The following is a 25,464-nucleotide window of genomic DNA, read 5'->3' on the forward strand; positions in this document are numbered from 1 at the left end:
CATTGAGTGACTTGCCCACAGTCATAGGTAACTTTGAGCAGAATTTCAAGAAAGAACATGAATTTCTTGAGATGTTTTTCTGATGATAAGAACTATGCTACCAAATATTATTTGGGAGTAGACTAGACAATTAGCACAGTGCAATCTTTATTTTTTTAACAGACGACAGTTGAAAGAGGCTAATAGTATAGATATTGTTTGTTGAGTGTTTACTAGGTGCCTCGCATTGGACTAATCACTTTCTATACATCATCTCATTTGCTCCCCCTCAAAACCAATTTAAGATAAATATGCTGATTCCCGTTTACAGACAGAGAAGCTGAAAATTAGAGAAATTAACTACTTTATTCATATTCCCTACCTAAGAAGTGACAGAGGCAAAATCTGAACCCAACCACTTTGATGCATAACCACTATGCTACATGTGATAGATCAGCCATACGAGAAAAAGAGACTTTAAAAATTTATAGAAATGCAGGGGGCTGGCCCCGTGGCGGAGTAGTTAAGTTCACACGCTCCACCGCAGGTGGCCCGGTGTTTCGTTGGTTCGAAGCCTGGGCGCGGACATGGCACTGTTCATCAAACCACGCTGAGGCAGCGTCCCACATGCCACAACTAGAAGGACCCACAACGAAGAACATACAACTATGTACCCAGGGGCTTTGGGGAGAAAAATGAAAAAATAAAATCTTTAAAAAAAAATTTATAGAAATGCGGGTTATATGTGAATAAATAGTTTAATATTATTTTAGTAGCAGAAAAAGCTGTGGGCTGTGACATAGAGTGGGAGGGCATGATGATGATATAAGATAACCATGCAATAGTTGCTCATCACTGAGGGTAGACTTGAGGAAAAACAGGCAAATGTGTTTTGTATGGACTCCATTTTGTATGGAAAACACTCATTACCCACTGATGAGTCAGTCTATCGTAGCATGGCCTTCAGAGATGTAAATGGTACATTCTCAGTGTAGTTCAAGTGCGTGGCAAAAAGCACTTTGAAATCTCAAAGTTCGTTAGGCTCATGATCACCGGCAAATTTAATATAAGCCCTTAAAACAGCAAGTGTGACCAAGCCACCGTATTTTTTTAAGTGAATTGATTTAAAAAAACTCAGTTTTTAAACTTTAAGCTATAGCTGTAGCTTTGAGATTTCTCTAAGTAAACACAACCTTCTAGCTACAAAATCAAATGTTAACAAGTCATAATAACTTAGAGCATTCACCTTGCTGTTCTAAACCCTATTTAGACATATTTCTCATGAAACTTATTCTGTGTTTCTAGTTTAAATTTATGTTGCCAAGAACAGATGGACAAGGAATAGAAACATATTCTTTCAGCTGTAGCCGGCACTAAAATGTGCTTGGCTCTATAGCCTGGGTGTTAATATACGCATTTCTTAGATATATGTCAAGCTGAAAACTACATTGTGGCAAGCACTAAAACCCCAGATGTGTGTCTGGTGATATTTATAAAACAACAACAACAACCACAAGATTGAAGTTCATATTTGGTATTATATATTTCACACTGCCTGATTTGTAAATAGGTGAAATTTTATGCTAATTTTTGTAATGATCTGGTTGATGGGAAGTATTCTGCAAGAAATTAGACACTTCCTCACGACAGAGTTAATCTGTGAGCCCTCACTTTTCCACAAATCACAGGGATTGTCTACACCCACACCATATTGCTACTGTCTACCACCCTCCTTCTGATTTTTTTTCTTTCTTTTAATTTGTCTTTGTTTTTCTCCCTGCACAAATGCCTTGACAATCAATTCTGCCATAAATAATCCGTAATGAAGACATTTCTTGTGGATTTGGAAGACGTAGGCTTTCAAACTTTCATGTTCAGCCCAACACAAAGAATTGTACAGAAATTGTGGAATATTTGCTAACTCTGGTAAAGGTAAATAAATATCGTATTCCTTCTAATTAGATACTCAGAAAAAATGAAAAGAAACTCCACATTTGTGCTGCACAAATTTACTCCCCTAATGCTTCTACATTTTTTGATACAGCACAGTTTGCAATGTCTGTATACAACTGGTGCCTCTCACATACTGTCTTTGAGATCAGGGTCCTGATTGATTTCAGGCAAAGATAGTGTTTATCTCTATAATTTTGAATTCTGCTTCCATATGTAGCATCATCTAAAAACATCAAAGACTTCCTCACTTCACATTCCAGCTAAAATTTATTTTAAGTGCAGGTCCCCTTGAGATGTCATAACCAAGCGGATTAACCTACTTAGTTGATTTGCTACTGGTCTATTGATTTCATACTAGGAGTAGCAAACGAGAGCCCGTGGACCAATCCAGCCCACTGCCTGTTTTTGTATGGCCTGCAAATTCAGAATGATTTTTACATGTTTATAGAGGGGGAAAAGTGTTTAAAAGAATAATATTGTGACATCTGAAGATTATATGGAATTCAAATTTCAGTCAATAAATTAGTTTTTCATGGAACACAGCCACACTCATTCATTTAGGTTTTGTCTAAGTCTGCTTTCACACTACAATGGCAGAGTAGTGTAGTTGTGACAGAGACCATATGGTCCACAAAGCCTAAAATATTTACTGTCTGGACCTTTCGAGAAAAAGTGCCAACCTCTGCTTAAGAGAAACATTAACTCTTTCAGGTCACTGAGGTTTTCACTTTAGTTCTGCCACTATCAATGCTAAAGGGAATCACAGCGGCCCCAAAGACACAAGACCCAAGCACTCATTCCACAGTGTATGTATCTGTGTGTGGAACAGCTGTTCTCAACCACGAGGTCTCACCACATTAGAGTACTGTGAGGATCCTCATAATCAATTTGTTATTAATCATGAAATAGCAAACTTCCCAAATAACTTTATTGCAAAGGAAGAAACTAGAGCAGCTTAATGTACAATGTTACGCTCAGTCACTGCATCCTGGTTGGCTTGCTTGAGTGTGAGAAACAGAAACAGAGTCATAGAGAGGAAGATAGAAATTGCAACCAGACCTAGAGATCCAGGTGAGACTCAGCTTCACCTGTGAGAATCACCTGCCCATCATTGAGAAATCATGACATCCTAACATTGGGAAATATGTGTCTATTCTGAGGAAGATATTATTTTTGTTCAATTTAATGTTATGAGATGTATTTTTGAAGGGGAAAAAATAGTACATTTCTGAAAGAGTTAACATGCCTTTCCAAATGGCTCCACGGGAGTAACAGAGGCAAGAGAATCTGCCAAATTTGATATTTTCGTATTTAAAATAGAAAGTCTAGTAGAGGTGCTTCAGAGGGAAGAAACTTAATGAAATAACCAAAATTGGGTCATATTAGAGTGAGATTCTTAAAACAAGGTCAGTGATTCTGAATGGGGAAAATGCTTTATTTTTACTAATATGGAATTGAAATTAAGCATTTATTTCAATTACAAATTTAGCCAAGAAATCATAGCTACGACTTTGTCACTGATACTTATCACAGATCTTTTCATATCACATTATAGTTGTTGCAATATTTCAAAATGCTATTTAAACTAATTATTACCTTGAAATCTTAATAATTATTGACCTCCTGCTCGATTTTAAAGTTAATTTATTAATAAAGAAGCCCTTATGTTACTAAGTCAAAATTTTGACAATGTTTCAATATAATTGATTTCCTTTGTTGGCCTACATATTTTATTTTATGAACTTTAAACATTACTCTGAAAAGAGATGGTAGATTTCACGAGACTGGCAAAGCAGACCATAGCACAAAAATGGTTAAGACACCCTATTTTAGAGTTAAATTTGCCTTTGACTTTGCAAATCTTTTCCTGTACATTGTTAGTGCTGCATTATTTTGTCACACAGTGAATCAGATATGAATGCAAAATCTGAAAGTCAGGGGCTCAGTATAGAGCTGAGAACACAGGAGCAGCACAGCTAGTAAGTGGGTAATATTTATTCATAGCTTCGTCTCTTCATTTTTGACAGTTATGCCCTGATAATATGTCTCATTATGTAATTGTTTCAGACTGCCATATGTGAAGGAACAGAAGAGGATGCATTACAAACACAGACCGAATGTGGGTTGTAGCATTTCGGCGTTTCGTAGACTATAGTGTGTACCGAAGGGAGAAGTACAGCGGTGGAGGCAGGGCTTTCTCCACAGGCATGGTGTCCAGCGAGACGCTGCAACACTGTGGGAGGCCACGTCCTGGGGTACCCTCACTGACTCAGTGGGGACATTTTGTAATCACCATAAATTGCTAATTATATCACTGCCTATTAGGTCCTTATTTGGCCAGGGTGAGAACAGCTAGCTACAGAGTTGCACTTTCTGAGAGTGGCTAGATTGTATATTTGCCTGCCAGTGATGCTTCATTTAGGTAGCAACTATTTGAAACATGGCTGGGGATCCAGAATAAACTTTTAAAAAGCCAAAGAATAGATGAAATTCCTCCACCAATGTGAATGCTTCGAGATTCTTCCTTAAAATGTCCATCTATTACCTGTTGATTCTTAATTTAGATGTACTTCTAACAAGCACAAATGGCTGTTTTCCGTGACCTCCATAAATTAGAAAATGCAAATGAGAAAAAGGGATGAGTGGAAAGAAATGGAAGAAAAATTTATTAATATGGATTCTGTGTTTCCCAGTACAAGTATGTAAACATTAAAGCAGACTTTTAGCACCCTAGGGAACACACAATACAATGATATGTCTATCAATGAAAGGGGCAGGGTTAGTATCCACAGTGTGTGCCTACTATGGGCAGGTTCTCTGCTAAGATATTGACAGGCATTCTCACATTTAAGACTTCCATTTAACACTTCTTTGAGGCTGGTTATTCTCCTCTCTTTCTTGATAAGGAAGGTATGTTACTTGTCCAAGTCTTCACATATAGTTGAAAATCTAGTTTTCCAACTGGGTATGCCTAACTCCAAATTCCATGTTGCTGTACCTACTGACAACACTAAGAATTAACCAATTAAATATTAGCAGTGATGGAAAAGAAAAAATAAATACTGCAAAGAAATATATATAACACCTTAAAATGGTACTGCAAATAATCATACAGCTAAATTGTTTCAGATGCCATCAGCAAATGAAACCACAGTACAAAACTCTCATTCATCATGGCTACTCCAGGTCATGTGTGAATTATATACTGAAGAATCGCTGTAAGAAGGCTAAGAAATGCAAAATACTTTTTGGAAAGATTTCCATCCAAAATCGTTAAAATGTAAAAACTAAAACGATTAGAATCTAGTACATAAATGGATTAACTACAGTTATTTGGAGAATCTAGCAGTGGGAAATATCCCATTCTCTGTTGAAATCTGAAAAATAAGGGGTTAAGATACATATACAGAAATATATATATATAGAGAGAGAGAGAGCCGAGAGAGAGAGAGAGAGAGAGAGAGGGAGGAATCACATGCCTGAGTTTAAAAATGACTTTTAAAGAATGGATTTGATCATCTCTTTTAAAGCCATATGGCTTTTGAAAACAACCAGCCAGCCAGAGCTGACTATAACTTTATGTATTTTCATTCTAAAATTCTGAACTTCCCTAAAACGGATCCAAAAAAAAGCAAAGACCAGAAATCACAGTATGGCGTATTGTCAACAACTTTCCTGCTGTGACCAAAGTAGTCCAGGGCCTGCAAATCATTTTGCTGTGGTGGACTTGAAAAGTGATCTTCACCTGGGGACACACACCCAAGAAATCATAGGCATTTCATTGACAAGGCCCATGGAGAACCAGCTTAAAGACTTCCCGCAGCAATCCATGGCTGCAACAGGCAATGTGTATTACCAGGAAAAGTAAGTAGAGTTTATGAGCGCAAGCTAGCCGTGAATCTGAGCACCGCCGCTTCTGGGTTCCTGAGTCAGTTTGTTTCGTCCAGCTTTGTGGAGGGACTCAAGGCTGTTGCTTGTTTTCCTTGTGAATAAACTGTTAGTGTGTGTGGGGATGTTTTCACAGCACCAGTCCTCCCCTGCCCTCTTCCACAAACCAAGCTACTTTACGTGTCTCCTCATATTAGTGCCATCACTAAACAAAGCAAGTGCTCATGAATGAAGCCTGATGTCAGCAAATTCTGAACAGCATCTGGAGGGGCATCTGGCACCCTAACACTGATGCCTGCTAAGGGGTGAAGTCACCAGGAGATCACCAACCTCTATTCTCCTAAGACTTAAGCAGTTCCAACAACTGAAAAAACCCCACTCAAATTAAAATCCAATTTATTAGGGGGCAGCATCAATATTATTTTACATACGACTGTGTAGTCTTTACATTCAGTTTCCAGAAGCTCTACGAAGATCAGTTACTTTCTTAAAATATATAATGGCATGTTTCTGCTGTCTCCTTATTTTAGTTTCAATGAAATATGAAAAACAATAAAATTTTAAAAACATGGTAAAGCATTTGAACTCACTTATAAGCAATGCTTAATTAAACTTAAAAAATTAAGGACAAAACATCATGATGAGGAATAGCGATTTACACTAAAACGGTCCCTGTATGACAGAGCTGGTTTTGATATCCGATTATTCCTGGTTACATATAAATATTGTGCTCCTAGCAACAGACTGAGAGCCTCAATTATGTTGGGGTTATTGTGCTTTCTCGGGCCGTTTGCATGAAATCACTGCTCGTCAGAAGTAAATCTCACTCTCCTGGCAGTTTGTCTTCGGAAAAGAGCTACTTGACTAAATAGAATTAAATCCCAACAACTTTCATCGGGGACTTTTTGATATCGGTAAACTATAGGATTCCATCCTGGAATCTGGTGTCCTTCAAGAGAACTCTCGAAACCCGCCGAGTTCAAGACACTGCACAAGAGAGCTGCCACAGCGTCTGTTTAGAACAGGGTGTGTATATAAGGAGTGTTGCTGCTGTGCAGGACTGAAGATCCCACTCTCAGCTGAGAAAAGGACATGAGAACACAACTGAGACAAGGACCACTATTGTCTCAAGCACTAACAACACACTTCATATCATTATTGCCTCACCATTTAAAGATGAGCACGTCTTGACTCATCAATGCCTCTAGGAAAAGATTATTTCAGTGAGAGAAGACTCTGCTTAGTTTGGCTTTTCAATTTTTTAAGCTTGTAATAGATTGTAGGCAGATGGACTAACATATCCAATAGGCTATCTATCAACATGTTAGTAAAGCTTAAAATATACCTGCATTCTTCTATTTTGTATATATTCTCCGTCTTTTTCTTTCTTATGCAGTAAGATAATATTATTTCATGACTTATGGCTACAGAAAAAGAATTATATTACATCTTGGATTACTAAATTGAATTAATGTTGACATAAGTGGTTTTATTTGGATGGGATTTTTCAATTAATCTCATTTGTAAATACTTATAAGAAATACAATATCCTTTGTCATGTCAATTATGAAGTTGGTGGAGAAATCCATTCCACACATGAAATCACTCAGAAGAGAGAGCCTGCAGCCTGCTACTGTACCGGAGAGCTTCAGCATCTCTTCACCTCCTGACGCTTATTAATCATGCACTGACAAGTTCCCACAGAGCTTGAATTAAAAAAAAATAAAGAATGAGCCCTTGTACATAGACATGTTGAGGGATTCAGATAAGCACAAAAGATCTCTGTGAAAAAGTTTTCCTTTACATTTTAAGAAGCATGTCATGTTATCTTTATAAAAGAACTGCGTTGATATTAATCCAGATTTTAGAAAATACAGCAGCCTTCAAGACTAATAGTAACGCGAAAGTAGAAATGGAACATTCAAAGTACTTTCGCCCCAAACAACACTGAGAACAGAAGAGAAGTTCAAACGCAAACTTTCCGATTTCCAGCGCTGCGAAACTAAGGACTTCACCTCTCCTTTCACGGAGTTGCCTTGGGGTGGGGGAAGCCAAAATCTCTTTTATAGAACAAACTTTACTGGTATAACTCATTCTTCTCCTACGTCTTCTTATAGGATATATCCTTTTTAAAAATATTTTAAAGTACCACTGCATTGACACTCTTGGTACAAAGAAAAATTATTCTCTTGAGTTGTATTCTTTTAAAAGTTATTTGTTTAAAAGGGCTTCACTGTATTGGTCTTGTAGCCCTTCCTACAACAGAACAGAAGCAGTTCTATGAAAGAAGTCTAAACTTGGACAAACCGTTAAAAAAAAAAGCAAAGTTCCTCTCTGTTTTTATCAAATTTGATTGCTGCAGCTGTTCCCAGTTTCTGTATTTTAAAAATAGCCTTATTCAGTGCCTTGTTGGCTAAAGGCCAGAGTGCCATTAGAACATGCTGTACGGAAAACCTCGATTCAGTTACAGATACAGAAATATATTTAAGATCACTGGGGGTCATCTGCAGCAAACACTTGTAAAGGAAAATAGAATTTTAATGTGTTTGGACTGATCGCCACTTTTACCAGACAGTTTAAAGCTCCTGTGATGAACTTTCCTATTAACATTTTTCTCTTAGTTGGGTAAAAATGCAGAATGAGTATCAATTTCATTGGAAAAATATTATTAGAAAGGTCTGTTTCTCAAATAGCAGTTGTACAGCTGAGATGCACATTTCAAGGAATACCTACTAGTGGATCCTGTTTGACAAGTTCCCAGGTACACCTCCCTCCAGTAGAAAGGCGGGTATCATGGAGCAAATGCTACAAAGGGAATCACAGCTTCTCTCTGACGCAGGCCACCTAACTAAGGTCACCAGGTGTGAGATAGAACAATGTACCCAAGGAAAATGAGTCTAGGAACTCATTTTGGACTGATAAATTCATACCTTTGGGCTTAAAGTATGTGGGGATAGGGTCAAAGAATTGAATTATTCAGTAGAGTCTCAGAGCCGTACACTCCATCTATTCAGTTCTTTCTTTTTTCCACAACAAAGGACTGAAACTAGCATTTGGGACTAAACAGATTCATAAAGGAGTGTTAATTTATGTTGCAAGTAGAAAGAATCTGTCCTGTGTGGATCATCAATAAAAAGAAGGAATTTTTAAAGCCGGGGAATGAGAGTAGCAAGAAACAACTAGAAAGCTGGTGTCTAGGGAGAAGCTAGGTGAGAAGAGCAGCTTTCATCAGGGAAATGGGCATTGTTGTCAAGAAGTGAAGCATCTGCGATTGTACCTTTCTTCAAAGCTAGCATGTCAGCCTTCCACAGTTTTGAAGAGGCTGGCAGAAGACATGAATCTCTGGAGTCAGCGATTCAAGGCTTTACTACCCACAGCATTTATGTCAGCCCTCTGACCCCCAGTTTCCATAGGGCAAAGCGAAGAGCATTTCCACCCTGGAGTCAGAGGGGGATAGAGAAAGTAGGTCAGCACTCTGCAGGCCTCTTGGGACAGGATTTGGCTCAGTGTGAACCTAGGGGCAGAAATAAGACTCAAAGTGGTCTTATTTCCACAGAGAATGAGGATGAAGAGATGACACCCAGGTGTTCTAGGTGCAAGGCTAGGAGAACCACAAGTTCAGAGGGATTGAATTGGGAAGCAGAACAAAGCTGCACATAACGGGGCTGGTGGCAGCTGACTGTAATGAATTTCTTTATTAGGCTATTAAATATAAATTATTTTACTGTTATTCTTTATGATTTCTCAAATAAAAGTGGAGGTGATAAAGTATACAATATCTTAGATCTCTAGATTGCAATATTACAAAATAAGACATTTGTTATTTACCATGTGCTTATTATAACCTCAGGAATAATGAAAACAAAAATGTCAAAGCAAAAAAATCAAAGAAAATTATTAAAATCACATATATCAGTTGCTAGCTAGGTGCTGAGTACACAGTGGTGAGCAAGACATAAAGAGAGATTCTTAACACAATCACTGGACAGGAGAAGTTCACATTTCACTGTAGTTCAGAACGAGGAATAAATCTGGAGCTCCTGGAGGCCACTGCATGGGAGGAGCCATTCTGGTTCCTAAATTGTTTGAGCACTTGGATTCAGCCATGTCTGAACCTTGTCATGGGATTTTTCAGTTATATAAGCAAATATATCCACTTTATATCTTTTAAAATCATTTTAAGTTTAAACGTTTAAAATAAAAATAGTCTACTTCTGTTCAGCCAGCTGAATTGAGTTTCTCTCATTTGCAACTGAATGACACCTGAGTGACATGACTTCCGGGTCTTACTACTCCAAGTTTCATCGTCCTCAAGATACTTTGGTGGTATCATTCTCTCCACTGACGCATTGAACTGATTTGTATTCCTTAAAGATCAAGAACCTTGGCATTCAGCAATCCATAAACTTAACTTCATTTCCAATATTCCTCTATGCAAATTTTTATACCTTGTCCAAACTATTTTCTGTTTCCTAAATTGGACCAATTGCCACTGCTCAATAATACGGAAAGCTTTTCCCTCCTCTGCTATTTAAATTCTGCTAGTCTTTTAAGGCTCATTTTAATAACACCCCTTCTGTAATGCTTTCTCTTATGTCACCAACCCACTGGTAAATGTTATAAAAACATAGTATCTTCATGACTCTTTTGGCATTCAACCTACACTATGAGGGAGCAATCACAGAATCAAATATTCACCTAGTGTGGCTCCTGGAGTGCAAGATCTAGTAGTTAAAAATGGCACATAGCACTTTTCACTTTGATCATCTCGTTGCCTAATGAGCTACATGAGAGTGTCTTACTACTGAGTATGATCATCATCAATGTTTCAGTCCAAAGCTGATTTTCACCCCACATTACTCACCAAAGTAGTACCCATTTTTACATAGCTATTATGAATTTCTGATGATCTCTTTTTGTTTCTTCTTGATTAGGGATTTAGGCGAGAGTTTTTATTTTGCTGGCTTACACTTGATCTCTATATTTATTTTGTTATATCATACATATTGTTTCATAATACTACTTAACATTCATTTGTTCATTTATCCATTTATTTCATACAAGATAGTTACATTGAACACCAAATAGTTGCTCAGTATATCAATATATGCCAGGCAGTGTGGAAGCTGACTGAGATACATGTGAATAAAATTATCATTCCTAATCTGAAAGAGGTTAGTAGCCTTAAGAGACTTGACATGTAAAAAAAAAGGTACCGTAGTATAATCAGTGCTACAATAGCCAAGTGTGTGAAATATACATTGAGAAAAATGGAGAGCATTTAATTCTGTGGATGGTAGTTGGGGGTAGGGAGAGTTGGGATGGGAAGAGTTTAGTGAAAGTCTTTCTGGAGCTGATGATATTGATGGTAAATTTTAGTTTTCTGATATTGGGTTGAATGAAGCTCTTCCAGGATGAGAAAAGTGTATGAAAATATAATGACATATAAGGTCACATGGTATGTTCAGTTAATTATAAACATCTCCGTTTTCTTGGAGTAGAAATAGCAAGGGGAAGAGTTGTGAGAAATGAGGTAATGAGGACTCAGTCATAAAGGGCCTTATAAACCTTGCTTGGAAGCTTGGATTTTCCCTGTAGTTGACTGGGAGCCAGTTAAGATTTCTAAGCTAAGCAGAGAAGTGATTAGATTGCAATTTAAAAAGAACATTGAGGGAGTCGTGTGGAAGATGGATTGTAAGGAAATGAGGTAAGAAGCAGGGCGATCAATTAGAACAGCACTGAAATAATCCTGGTGAGGGATGACAAGGAGTTAAAGTAAGGCAGTGACCATGTGCGTGAAAGGGAAAGTTGTTTAGGAGGCAGGACCAACAGTACCAGGAACCAGGAGACGGAGTGTATTAGAAGGCATGATGATGCCCAGGTTCAGGCTTGTGAGGCAAGCTGACGGTAATGCCACCAACCAACGTGGGGAAAGCCCAGGGGAAAGTCAGTGGGGCAGTAGAGAACATAGTGAGTTTGGTTTAGGATATGCTGATATTGTGGCTCTGTGAGACATTCACGCTGAGCTCTCTGAAACTCTGCAGAAGACTGCTTGGAGAACATGTATCTGTGGATACGAACACTATTTCTAAATGAACTTAAAATCTTTAAGGGTGAGAATCATATATTGTGTTGCTTTGGAATTCTTTTGTTTTGTTTTTAGATTCCCAAATGTACAACCTGGCACAGAGCAGACAATCAATAAGCATATGTTGAATTAGTAATAATGTACTGTATTAAGTACACTTGAAGCTTTCCTGATAGTCTTCTGGAAGTGTCTCCAAAAGAAAGACAGACTCACCTTAGAATTTGTTTTACAATGAGTACTATCTTGGAAAACAAATGGCTCATGATTTCAGAGAAAATTTCTTGAAGTGACAAATGTATTCCTTTTGATTAAAGGCAAAAATTGATAGATTATCTTTTATGAAGTAGTTATTTCTTATACTTATCTGCTCTGTTTAGTTTCCCACATTTTTTCATGATTTAACATACTCATAGTACTTAAGAACTATGCTTAAGCCATTGTTAGATGGGTGTTTTTTTTTTTTTAATTTGCAACCAAAAGGATTCCTTACTGATACAATTTTACAGATGGGGAAAGGAAGTCAGAGAAGACAAATACTTTGCCCACACTTATACAGTAAGTGTCCTGGACTCTTCTCAGGATGTCACAATTCCTGCCCGCATCTCAAGGATACTGATGGAAAGAGTCCTTGGATAATTGTCATTAATTAATAATATCTTATCAAGGTAATTTTCAAAGGTGAAAGCTGTTGTTATCTTGCCATTCTTGTTGTTGGAAACCCTTCTATCATTACTAATTCTTTTCAATCCTCAGAATGATTCAAGAATACTGATAACTCCATTAATTTCACTAACAGCTCCAAAGACTGAATTCAATTTGCCACATTCTTTTGATATCTTTTAAATAGCATAAATAAGTTAGGAGTAAGTCTGTAACAATATAATAAAATGTTATATAGCTGTCTCCTAAATGTTTTGTTTTCAAATATTTCCAAAAACAATTACAATTTGATAACATTTTTAAAAGTTAAAAATTCTTTCTTTAAATCAGAAATATCTAGGTACTTATTTGTCATTGTAAGATGCTAATCATATCACATTGTTGGTTGTTAGAAGTATATTATGAATTCTGAGTTCCATTAAATGATTGCTTTTTTCCAGATAAGTCACCATGCAAGAGGCATTTACTTATTACACATGTTTTTCAGCATATGTTGCAAGTTTATTTTAATGCTGAAGAGGCACATTATGATCAAAGCAGAATTCTGCCCAATTTAAACTGTTCCAAGCTATTTTCATACATTCACTCATGTAATACTGTAAGATTTACATTAAAATGAATGCTCCTCTACAATTAAGTGATTCAGTCAACATTTAAAAAAAAAGGTGCAAATATGTGCAATGTGAAAAAAAATCCACAGATGTGCGAATAATCTCTGTTTGGGGGCCAGTACCAGAAAGTACAGTAGCCAAAAAAAAGTTCAAATTTTTGTCCTTTCTATACTCAAGTTTTTCTGTACTCATGTTAAAGGACATACTGAAAAACAATCACAGGATTTTCCCTTATGATGCTAATTGGATTAGCCAATAACAAATTGGAGTGAGAAGCAAATAAACTACAAAATCAACAATAGCACTTAGAGATGGATATATATTTTGATTTGTCTCATTCTTATATTCATCTATTCTGATAATGAATAAATTTCAAAGGCAGCAATGATTCACCTATGCTCAGAGAAGGTTCTTATGTATAAACCAGAATATTTAGCATTAAAGCATTTAAATAGGAGTTAGCCAGCTAGGATGCAATAACAAAAAGAAAAGCTTCTGATTTAGAGGTCACTAAACCTCTAGCCTAGTGTATGCAGCTGTCCAGGTTGTATCCTATATAGCTCTAGAGTCACCATTCACAGCCTAGGCAAGTGGATGGCGTCTCCTCAAATTTGTACAGAGCACATCCTGTACAATCATAATATCACGAAGCTGTAGGAAATGTGAAGAAGTTTATTCACATGTGACAAATGAGATCAAAGTGCTTCTTAAAGTTTAATTTCTGTTTTCATGAGATATATTGTGGTGGCCATTGGAAGAATGTCCAGTCTTTATCTACTTCAATAGGTGTGGAGCAAAGAAAGACAATGTCAATTGACGATCTGAACTATTTAGACAATCTGAAGCTTCTTGTCAAAGAGCAGCAGTAAAAGGTCCTTAATTGTCATCCCTATTCCCTTCTCCCCAAGGAAACCGCAGGATATTTATCCTTCCATCATTTTAACCGAGCTTCCCAGTGCCATCTATTTGAGAAAATATAAAAATGGAAATGGCACTCACAGATGAGCATATTCCTAAAAAGAAGGACAATGAGTTGATGTAATTGTACTTAAAAACATTTTCCATTAATGTTTTTTCAACTAATTAACATTTATAGAAATCATTGATATACGTTATATGAAATCACATCCTTTAAAATGAGGACAGTGCTTCTGTTCACAAATTTCAATGTGCTCTGGTATAGTAGATGAAATTTTAACACGTAGAAACTTGTATACTGAGGCCTAATGCATGCCTCCATGTTCAAATCTGATGTGACCCAGACCTTCAACGGTTCTGATTTATTGCAGCTTTTCTACACAGTTCTACAAGTAGCCTTGGTGAACTGAACCTTGTGTCCATATATGTGTCCATCTAGATAAATATGAGCAAGGAAATGATTAACCTGAGGTCTCTTGTTAAGTCACTGACCATACTTCCATTAGTTACATGAGGCCTCCTCTCCACACACAGTTTAAATTGGGAAATATAAAACTGCTGAGAAAATACAGCGTTTACGATTTGGTGAGAAGTTAATATGACCTAAATTGTCTCATAAAAATCTTCATTGGCTCTTTGCCCATGAGAACTAAAAGGTTCAAGTTCTTAGTCAACTGGCTAAAGGGAAGTTCAGAATATTTTTGGAACAATCTGAAACAGCCAAGACCCCTGTTTTAATAGCAGGGCAGCAATTATTTTGCACACAAAAAAAGGATAATAAAAGCAGGGTCACGGGTATGGGACAGGGACATATACTCAGGTGGATCAATGCAAGGAGAAAAAGAAACGTATTACTATGAACAATGTTTCTGTTCTTTATCTCTGGTAGTTATTTTCATGCAGTTCTTTGAAATTAGGAAATGTGCTTTTATTTGGAAAAGTGTTAAGCATTTGAAGCCTTCAGTGTGTGTGTGTGTGTGTGTGTGTGCGCGCGCGTGTGTGTGTATCAGCCCACAACGTTAGGTGTTCAACAAAAATATCATAGTTTTTATTTCCTGTCAATCAACTTAATTCTGCCTCCATGTTCCCATTACTCCATCCTATCAGTAAATTCCATCTCAGATATTTTAAAAACCAATTTCCTCTTTAAAGATTGTAGAATAGCCAGGAAAATTTGAAAATTGGCTCTCATTCTTACTGTGTCATATTGCCACTGTTATTCCTGGTATATAAGCTTGCATTCTGATGCCGTGTACATGTGGGACTGAGGACGCTTGTTGAGACGCGTGCTGGGGCTGCCTCCTAGCTCTTCCATCTGAGATGGAAGATCCCTCCACAGCTCTTCCATCTGAGGACATCTCACCACCTTCTTAGGATTCTTCCAGGGAACCACTTGTGGTTGTACACTGTTCTTGGGATCCACCACAGTAGCCCTTTCTTCTGCCTGGCCCAGCAGAACCTCTCCTTTCTCTTTCCTTACCCTTAAAATCCTCTCTTTCTTTGGGACGTCTCATATCCTCTGTTCAGGGAGCAAAAGTCACAAATTGTTGGCTAGAGGACTGAATCAAAAGAAGTGTCAAAGAACTGTTTGACTCAGACCATAACATGTTCTCAGTTTTTCAATCCTTGCTAAAACTTGTTTTTAATATATCAAATTTTTCTGTTTTTTAAAACCACTTTATTGAGGTATGATTGACATATAAAAAGCCGTATACATTTAATGTACACAATCTGATGAATTTGGAGAGAAGCATACAGCCATGGAGCCATCACCACAATCTATGCCATAAACATATCCATCAGTGACAAAAGTTTCCTCTCCTCTTTTTATTTTGTGATAAGAACACTTAATGTAAGATCTACTCTCAGCAAATTTTTAAGTATACAATACAGTGTTGTTAACTATAGGCTCTATGCTGTACACTAGATTTCTAGGAGTTATTCTTGTATAACTGAAACTTTGTACCCTTTGACAAACACCGCCCTGTTTTCCCCTCCCCCCAGCCCCTGTAACCACCATTCTACTCTCTGCTTCTATGAGTTTGACTATTTTAGATTTCTCATGTAAGTGGGAGCATGTAGTATTTGTTCTTCTGTGTCTGGCTTATTTCCCTTAGCATAATGTCCTCCAAGTTCATCCATGATGTCACAAATGGCAGGATTGCCTTCTTTTTAAAAGCTTAATAATATTCCATTCTAGGTATATGCCACATTTTTTTAATCCACTCATCCATCAATGAACACTTAGGTTGCTTTTTTTGTCTTGGCTTCTGTGACTAACACTATGGACATGGGAATATAGATAACTTTTCAAGATTCTGATTTCAATTCCTTGGTAATATACCTAAAAGTGGGATCGATGAATCATATGGCAGTCCTGTTAATTTCCTGAGGAGCCGCCGTACTGTTTCCCATAGTGGCTGCACCAACTTACGTTCCCACCAACGATATACGAGGGTTCTCTTTTCTCCACATCCTCACCAACACTTCTCTTTTTTTTTTTTTTATAATAGCCATTCTAACAGGTATGAGGTGATATCTCATCGTGTTTTTGATTTGCATTTCCCTGATGGTTAGTGATGTTGAGCACCTTTTTCATATACCTATAGGTAAATGAATGTATCTCTTCTTTGGAGAACTGTCTATTTTGGTTTGTTTGTTTTTGCCGAGGAGTTGTAGGAGTTCCTTCTATATTTTGGATATTTACACTTTACCAGATATATAGTTTTCAAATATTTTGTCCCATTCTGGCTAACATTTTAAAAAATAAGTAGATTCCAAATAAATATGTAATCATGAGATTCTTGAAAGATTGAAGGATCTGGTAAAATTGGGCCAACTTGCCCTCCTTGCAAATTTCCTCCTCTTTAGAGAAGGCATGCCCTTTCCAATTCAACCAAGTCCCTACCCCCAGGGCTTCACTTTTGGCCCCACTGGTCACTTGTGATTTTGTCTTCTGAGCATAGAATACTAACTGCAAAAAGCCCCAGGGCCAGAATGTGGAAGAGCCTCACTGCATCCACAAAACAGGAAATGGCATCATACAGGCAGACAAGCCAAATAACAATACAATACATGCATGAGTCTTATATTAGAGATAGAGATGCAGACAGTAAGAAGGATGTAAGCAAGAAACACTATAGACTTTGAATAAGATCATTTCTTATCTTTTTCTTCTTTTGAGGAAGATTAGCCCTGAGCTAAGTACTGCCAATCCTCCTCTTTTTACTGAGGAAGACTGGCCCTGAGCTAACATCCACGCCCATCCTCCTATACTTTATACGTGGGATGCCTACCACAGCATGGCGTGCCAAGCAGTGCCATGTCCGGACCCGGGATCTGAACCAGCGAACCCCGGGCCGCTGAGAAGCAGAACCTGCAAACTTAACCACTGTGCCACTGGGCTGGCCCCGAGATCATTTCTGACATATTATGCTAACCAGGTGATAATTAATTTAATAACATATTCAAAAGAAAAAATTCTGTACCAACTACAAGCTGTCAATTCCTGAAAGGGCTGGCATTTCTGAGATAAATTAGAAAGACATGGTAAGTGACTCCACAGAGATTCCAGTCTAATTAAGAGAGAAGGTAGTGTGTGGAATCCACATAGGCAAACAGTTCACTAAAAGACCTATTGAGAAAAGTGATAGGGGTTAAGAGAAGGCTAAGTTCAAGGTGCCAGGTTGTTTGTAGGAAGGGAAGTTAACCATCCTGAAAGGCAGATTTCCCAGGGGAAGTCACATGTCAGCAACAACCTGAGACTCAGCCAGGTGAACAGGTAGGCAACGGTGGTTTCAAGCAGAGCAACACTGTCAAAGGGACAATGAAAGGTGAGATAAATCCTGATACTTAAAATAACCTAGAAATTGTTCAATATAGTTGCAGCATGGAATTTCAGGGGCTATGAGGGAAAAGGCATATTGGGCTCAAAAAGTAAGCAAGTTCATGGGCACATGGTTTTACAAACCATGTCAAACAGTTTTGACTTATTTGAAGGGCTGTTGGCCCCCCCATTGAAGTATTTTATACAATGAACAACATATGCAGATTGTTGGCATGGAGAAATCACATGACCCTTCCAAAATACAATTTCTTTAATCTACAAAGTGGAAATAATGTCATCCTGCTTGCCTCATCAGATTATTGTAAAAATCAATATATGCTAAAGTTCAGCAAACTCTAAGATACAAGTAAATCCCATATTGGATAAAATTCATTTAATGTTTCAACTATTTTTGTAGGAAGTGAGTGAGCAGGATCTCTGATAGGTTAAATAAATTTTATTACATAAGACAATAGTAGTAAAGTACAATTTACATCAGTTACTAGCAAATATTCAACTAAGAAAAAGACGATGCAGAAAACTTAAGTATTAGGGTAAAAAAAATAAGATGGAGACTATAGGTATTGAAAATAACTTTTAATTAACCTATTATATTCAACTTATTGGGTGTTGAAGACACCTGTCGTACTTTCTTCCTTCCCCAACTCTTTTTAAGCAACCTCCGTATTCTGGCCAGGATGGCATGGAGACATTCTATTCTCTGAGAGAGTCATGACAGAGGTCCTGAGGTAGCATCCTGTGTCCTGCATCTCTATGGTAGGGTGTTCTACTCGTACACAGAAGCAGTGACACTAATGTTCCCTATGCAAAAGTTAGGCGATGTACTTTATCCGTGGTTCCTGGATATGCGGCTTTTAAGCCTGATTCTCTGTCATTTGGAGAGACTCTGTGGCTACTAATATCATTAAATAAACTCCTTTTTTCTACACAAGCGAGGCTCGATTCTGTTGTTTGCAGCTAAGTACATAACTGATACATGTGTCAAAGTAAAACTATAAATTTTATCCTGAGGTGGCAATCTTTTTAGTTCCACTCTTCAATTGTACTTTGGAAGCACGGCATGAAAAAGTGAGGGTGAGAGAGTAAATGTGGAACGAAAGAGGAGAAAGAAATGGATCCCAATGCTATATCCTCAAAGAAAAGTAAAATAGATATTTTTAAAGTAGCAACCTCAAAACTTAAATATGTTAGCAACACAATTTTGTTTGTAAAGCTCTACTGTGATCTTAGTAAAGTCTTATAGAGATTAATCATGCAAGCTTTATAATGTGAATTCTGGGTCCAGATTCTTGCTCCTTAAGTTATTAATTGTGTGACCTTGAAAATATATTTAATCTTTGCAAGCGTCCTTTGTCTGTAAAATGAAACAAAAAATACCTAGTGAGAGAATATATTCATCACACTTAGCACCGTGCTTGGCACAGGACAGGCACTCAATAGTTGCTGTTACCCTCATAAACAATATTAACATTTCCTTGAACTAGAAAAGGATTCCAAGGATGGAAGAGGAATAGTGAGTACTGGTACTCTGGGATCTTGAACTACAGTGGGAGTGCAGTATTAGAAGGCCTTAAAAACTCGAAGAAAACAAAGACTAGTCTAGGATAAAGTGTATTCTATTTAATCCTCATGTTTGAAGTAGGAGGCAGCAAGGATTAATGGGGGTTCAGGTTCTACTTCAAAAGGCTCCCGTCCATTTTGGTGGATGCCAGGGACAGCCAGACAGCCCTGATTTCTCCCTCTCCTTCCCTCTTTCTTCTAAGTTATAGATTGATGTTTCTTTGTGCTTGTGTGTACGCGTATGCTAGTATTTTTATATTGAACGAGAGTTCTAAATGAAAATAATTGCATTAATTTTAGAATAGTTAAGGAACCTGACTTTTATTGGTTCTTTCTTCATTTTTCTGCATTCTAATTTTCTGTCTAATTCTGGAATGCAAGAGCACTAGGTAGACTCTTCAGCTAGCTAGATTCTCTAACTACTCACTGAAGCCACTGCTAGTGTCCGTTCAGGCCTATCCCAGTGCTCCAAGAGTTGGCAGAAATAAACAAAAGGACATTCACAGCCTCCTGGATAGGGTTAGTTTTTATTTTTTCATTTATCCTTTTTGCTCCTTCATTTTTCTGTTTGGATCCTCCTCTTCTTTCCATTCTATCCCTTAACTATCTGGCATCTTGGTAGCCTATATATTCTAGACAGGGAATTACTAAATTACAGGAGTGATATTGATATCGTGGCATACATTGTTTCTCTTCTCTCTGTGGGGGGCATATGTAAGTCTCAAACAGAATACACTAGTGGCTATATGCAGAGTGGGAAATAAACAGGACATGGGTATAAACCTGGGAAACTATTACTACTGATGAAAAAAACCCTTTGAAACACCACTCATCAATTTTTAAAATGTAGCTCATGTTTAAACATTTATTTGCTTCAAATAAATAATGAAAGGCAGTTCTATCTCCCCCAAACCAAAATTAAGTAGTGTTGAAATTTCTTTTCATAGAGAAATATATTTCTAAATTAGGTATTTGGAAAGAGACAGACACTGCTTGCAACTATAAAAACAAGATCAAAACATTTTGATGCCCTTTCCCCACTTCAGTAGGACAGCAACTACACAAAGCTATTCTCTGGAGTAATGATCTTGCCTCCCTCCAAAGGTTTTTTCATACCATACTCAGGAGGTCATATCCAGTCTTCAGCTGCACAGAGCTCCACTCCTATTAATTTAAAATGGGGGCCTCAGAGATTCACCTACAGGAAAATCTGCTCCTTACGAGGTAGCTCTATCAAAAGCCATTTGAAGAAAAAAAGGAGAATTTAGCTTTGAGAAAGATAACTATTTATATAATCTACCTTCTTCACTAATAAGAAATCAAGAAAAGCTTAAAACAGAAGTTAATAAAACATCTTTGGCTCACACAGAGTTCAGTTTCCTTCATGTTTCAGTAACATTGTTTTGGGGGTTTACTTTTTGCATCTGATATTGTTATTTTTTATCATCATCATCATGCTCATCATTTTGTTAAGCTATCTGGCAGAGAAAAAGGTTATTCACCCTATGGCTGTCTCGTTTTTTAAAAAGTGTCGAGCATTCATTGAAAAAGAATGAAAGAAATCTGGTTGAAGATGCAGGTGCACTAATAAATGGGTGGTCTTTGGATGACAGTATTTATGTGTACTGTGGCAAAGCTGAACAGAAACCTAAATGTTATACATACAAAGTGGTACAACAAGAACATCTGTGTTGGGGGGATTGAACTGGCATGGCTAACACCTCCAGTGCCAGGTGCAAAGGAAATTTCAATACAGCTTGAGTAATCTTGACTGCTAGCATCTGCCTGCATCAGATTATCTGCTATGTTCCTAGTCCACCACTATCCATTAGAGTATTTATGTGATACATCTGGTGGTGCAATGGCCAAGCAAGAAGTGGCGATGCCTCCATTACTGGGGGCAAATGCCTGACTCTTTAACTCAACACAAAAGCAAGCAGGAATTCTTTTCAGGCTCAAGGGCAGCCAGCCAATTTTGGGAGACTGATTAGCACATAGCACTAGAGAAAGATGGCTGCTTTGTCCTTTCAGTTTAGTTAGATACATATCCATGTGCACAATCTGGAAAAGGTTAACTCTTCAGTTTAAAATTCTGTCTCTAAATATTATTGCCAGAAAAATAACAGAGTTTTAATGTGTTGTGAGAATCATAACAGAATTTTAATGTGACTTGGCTCCATCCAAAGTCTCAACGTACATCTGATTTTCAGAATCCATCAGCGTGGTGGAATGAGGATGGTGGAGATCATCCATCCAGCAGTCTCTATGACCTAAAGCCTCATGTAATCAACAACGCGTTCTACACAAACTTCACGTCCCTCTCTTTAAATCTCCCTTACCCTCAATAAATGACCATGCCACCTACCATAGAGAAACTAGAAGTCACCGATGGGCACTGCTTAAACATGGCACCATCTTAGAGCCTACAAGGACCAGCATTCACCTTTTCCTCTTTGTTCCCTTTTATAACAGGTTTGTTGTTCTTTTTCTTTATAAAGTAAGCCCATTTCTTCCTGCTTTATAGCCTCACCTTTTCTTGATTTTTCATTCATTCTCCCTCTCCATTGGATCCTTGCCATCTGAATTTTAACCCACTCAGGATTCTCTCCTGAAAAGAAAATTTATATAGATGTTCTGTTCCCCTACAATGATCACTTTCACCATAACTCCCCTCTTTCTCAACTAAAAATCTTTACAAGTTTCTTGACTTTGTTCCCCTCCTTCTTACCTCTTAAACCACGCAAATCTGGCTTCTTTCTTTAACATTTCATTAAAATTCATCATATTCATTTCATAAGTCATGTCTCTTCATGCTGCTCAAAGCAAAAGACTTCATCACCCTAATAGATCTTTCGGCAGCGTTTGACATGTCTGATCACTACTGCTTCATGCAGTCTCTTTCCTCAGCCTCTGCTTTGTGACACTCACTCTCATCTTCTGTTTTGTTTTGTTCCCCTGACTTCTCTGGCCGCTTATTCTTAGTCTCCTTTGCTCTCCCCCTTTCTTCTATCCAACAATTAGAGGATGAAATTCTGCAGGGCTTTGTCTTGGGTTCTCTTTTCACTGCGTCCTTTCTTTAGAAATTCTCATTCACCAACACGGCTTCAGATACCACCATTTTGCAGCTGACCTACACATTCTAATCTCCAGTCTCCCCAAATTCAGGCCGTAACATCAAACTGTTCATTCAACATCTGAATTTGAATGACAAACCCAACACTTCTAAATTGACTCATCATGTCCATCCCCCCCAAATACCCATTCCTTTTCTACATTTCTCAATCCATCCAAATTTTACTACCACTCACCCAACTGATTCAGTCAGATAACTTGTCAGCTTCGATACCTATCTTTCTCTTTTCCCAAATCTATCAATTACCAAGTCTTGCCAATTAACTTTTAGAAATTAAACAAGTCATACATGAATATGTCCTTTGTAAAACATGGCAACAATGTCCTTTCAGCATCACTGTCAGTTCTTGTCCAGCTTTGTCTTTCTCTATCTAGAGATAAAATTACTTATCAATTTGGTGTATATTCATCCAAATCTTTTGTCCATTTTTACATATACTCATAGGTACAAGTTAGAATTCAAATACACGGATTAGTTTGTATGTCAGTTGTTACAAAAAACAAATAGTGACATGCTCTGTAATTTGGTTTATTCAGAGAAAAACATATCCTGGCTAGATATTTTTTAATATATAGATTTGTCTCATTTTAATTAATGCACAAAATATGACGGTATAAATATCCTACTGTTAGGCTTTCTTCTATTTAAAATTAGGCTTTCTCCTCTTCTCTATTATAATGCTGCAGTGAGTATCTTTATACCTGGCTCTTTGTACGAGTGTTTCTCAAGGTTGAAGAATATAGTTTTAAAAGATACCACCAGAGCATACTCCCAAGTAGTGGTGGGACACCCTTCTCCATGGATTTGTCAGATTTCTGTGTCTGGCAAGTAAGGCTTTATCTGTCTTTGTATCTTTTCAAGGATGTATAATACAGTGTTGGAAGATAATGTGTCCCCCTCCAGAGTGAAAGGAAGGTATGTTTATGCTACAGTGTAATAATGTTCCCCTTTAAGCTCCAAATTCTCCTATAATACAACCCACTGCACAGGCAGATGTTGTCTGGCTCTCTTTGCGTTGTCCTGTGGAAATTAGAGCTGGGGGAACTAGAACAAAAAGCCTGATATCCTGGCTACTGCTACCATTATAAGTAATAAACTATACTTCATCATCTAACCCAAGCTTCTTGTGTCTTCTGCCAGCACTCATGAAACTGTGGCAATGGCCACGTAGGTTATATTCTCACCAGAGATTATGGAGACTATAATCTTCCCCACATTTTATGGCCTTAATTGTTACTATCAATCATAGTAATAAACTTTTATTTTTTTGTTTCCAATAAAATAGGAGAAAAATGGCCTCTCCTGTTTTAGTGTGCCTTTCTCTGGTTACGAGTATACTGAGGTGGTACATATTTCTTTCTCCCTCTCTCCCCATGTGCACCTTCCCAGGTACTCCTCACACTTTTTCACTTTTGTTCATCTCTGATACCACCATCCTAGTCCAAAGTAACTGTATTCGCTTCCTAACTGATTGCCCACATCTATTCAGCCTCTCTCAAGTGCAGATCATACCAGTTTCCTAATTACATACACTTAGCCTTTCTAATCATTCTTGGGATAAAAGTCCAAAGTCTTGACCAGGCTTACATGACCACATATTATCTTGTCCATGCTCTCCTTTCTAGCTCTATCTGCTGCCATTCTTGTCTTCATTTATAACAGTAAACATAACTCTTCACTTTGTTGAATATATCATATTCTTTCTTGTTTTGGGGATGTTCATCCATATTTGAATTAAGCATAAATATTAGTTATTCTCTTACATGCACATTCCTTTTTCTCTCGAATTTCATCAAAGTCTGTGCATGCAGATGAGCCCAGAATAATAAGAATGTCAATAATAATACTATTTTGAACATTTAATAAGTGCAGTTAATCTACAACAGTTTTATATGTTTTATCTCATTTAATCCTCAAGTAGTCCCATAAGGTGAGTACTAGTATCATCTCCATTCTACACGAGGAAACCAAGACACAGAGTTAAATAACTGGCCCAATTAATTAATGGTGGAGCTTAGATTTGCAAACTAACATTCTGATTTTGGATTTGAGCTCTTTCCTAATAAGATGACTAATGTTACTCCTCTGTGCACTGAAATAATATGTATCTGAAAAGAAAAAAAAATTTGAAAGAAGTGTTTTATTCAGAAAAGTCAAACATTTTCAAATATATTTGTTTATACTATGCTAATCTTGTCTCCCTTTATATGTGTGCTACCGTCTACATGTGGCCTGGATATTTCTTTTTTGTTTTTTGTTTGTTTGTTTGTTTTGTTTTTGGAGGAAGATTAGCCCTGAGCTAACTACTGCCAGTCCTCCTCTTTTTGCTGAGGAAGCCTGGCTCTGAGCTAACATCCGTGCCCATCTTCCTCTAGTTTATACGTGGGACGCCTACCACAGCATGGCTGCCAAGCAGTGCCATGTCCGCACCCGGGATCCGAACCAGCGAACCCCGGGCCGCCGAGAAGCGGAACGCGCGAACTTAACCGCTGCGCCACCGGGCCGGCCCCTGGATATTTCTTTAAGCAGATTGATTTGTAGAGTCACACAAATAGTTACTAAGCTCTTACTATGTCTCAAGCCTGGTGCTATGACTTGAAAGCGAGTAGACAGTATTCTCGCCTTCCTGGCGTTTACTGTCCAACGAGGATACAGGTTTAAAACAAAAACTGATACATAATTGCAAATTATAATAAATACTATGAAGGAAATGAAAAAATAGGCCATGATGAGAATGAATAATAAAGGGACATAATTTTGATTTTTTTTTCCTTTTAACTTTTTAACCTGATCAGAAACTAGAGGTAAAGGAATGTGTTTAAGAAAG

At 37.6% G+C, this 25,464-nt stretch overlaps 1 protein-coding gene across 9 annotated transcripts in view; it reads right to left on the minus strand.

The window, feature by feature from the left end:
• DGKB (diacylglycerol kinase beta) overlaps positions 1 to 25,464 on the minus strand; it is a 675,150-nt gene that overhangs the window by 28,982 nt on the left and 620,704 nt on the right. The window lies entirely within an intron of this gene.

This window comes from Equus przewalskii, chromosome 4 (genome assembly GCF_037783145.1).
Source record: "Equus przewalskii isolate Varuska chromosome 4, EquPr2, whole genome shotgun sequence".
Lineage (NCBI taxonomy): Eukaryota > Metazoa > Chordata > Mammalia > Perissodactyla > Equidae > Equus > Equus przewalskii.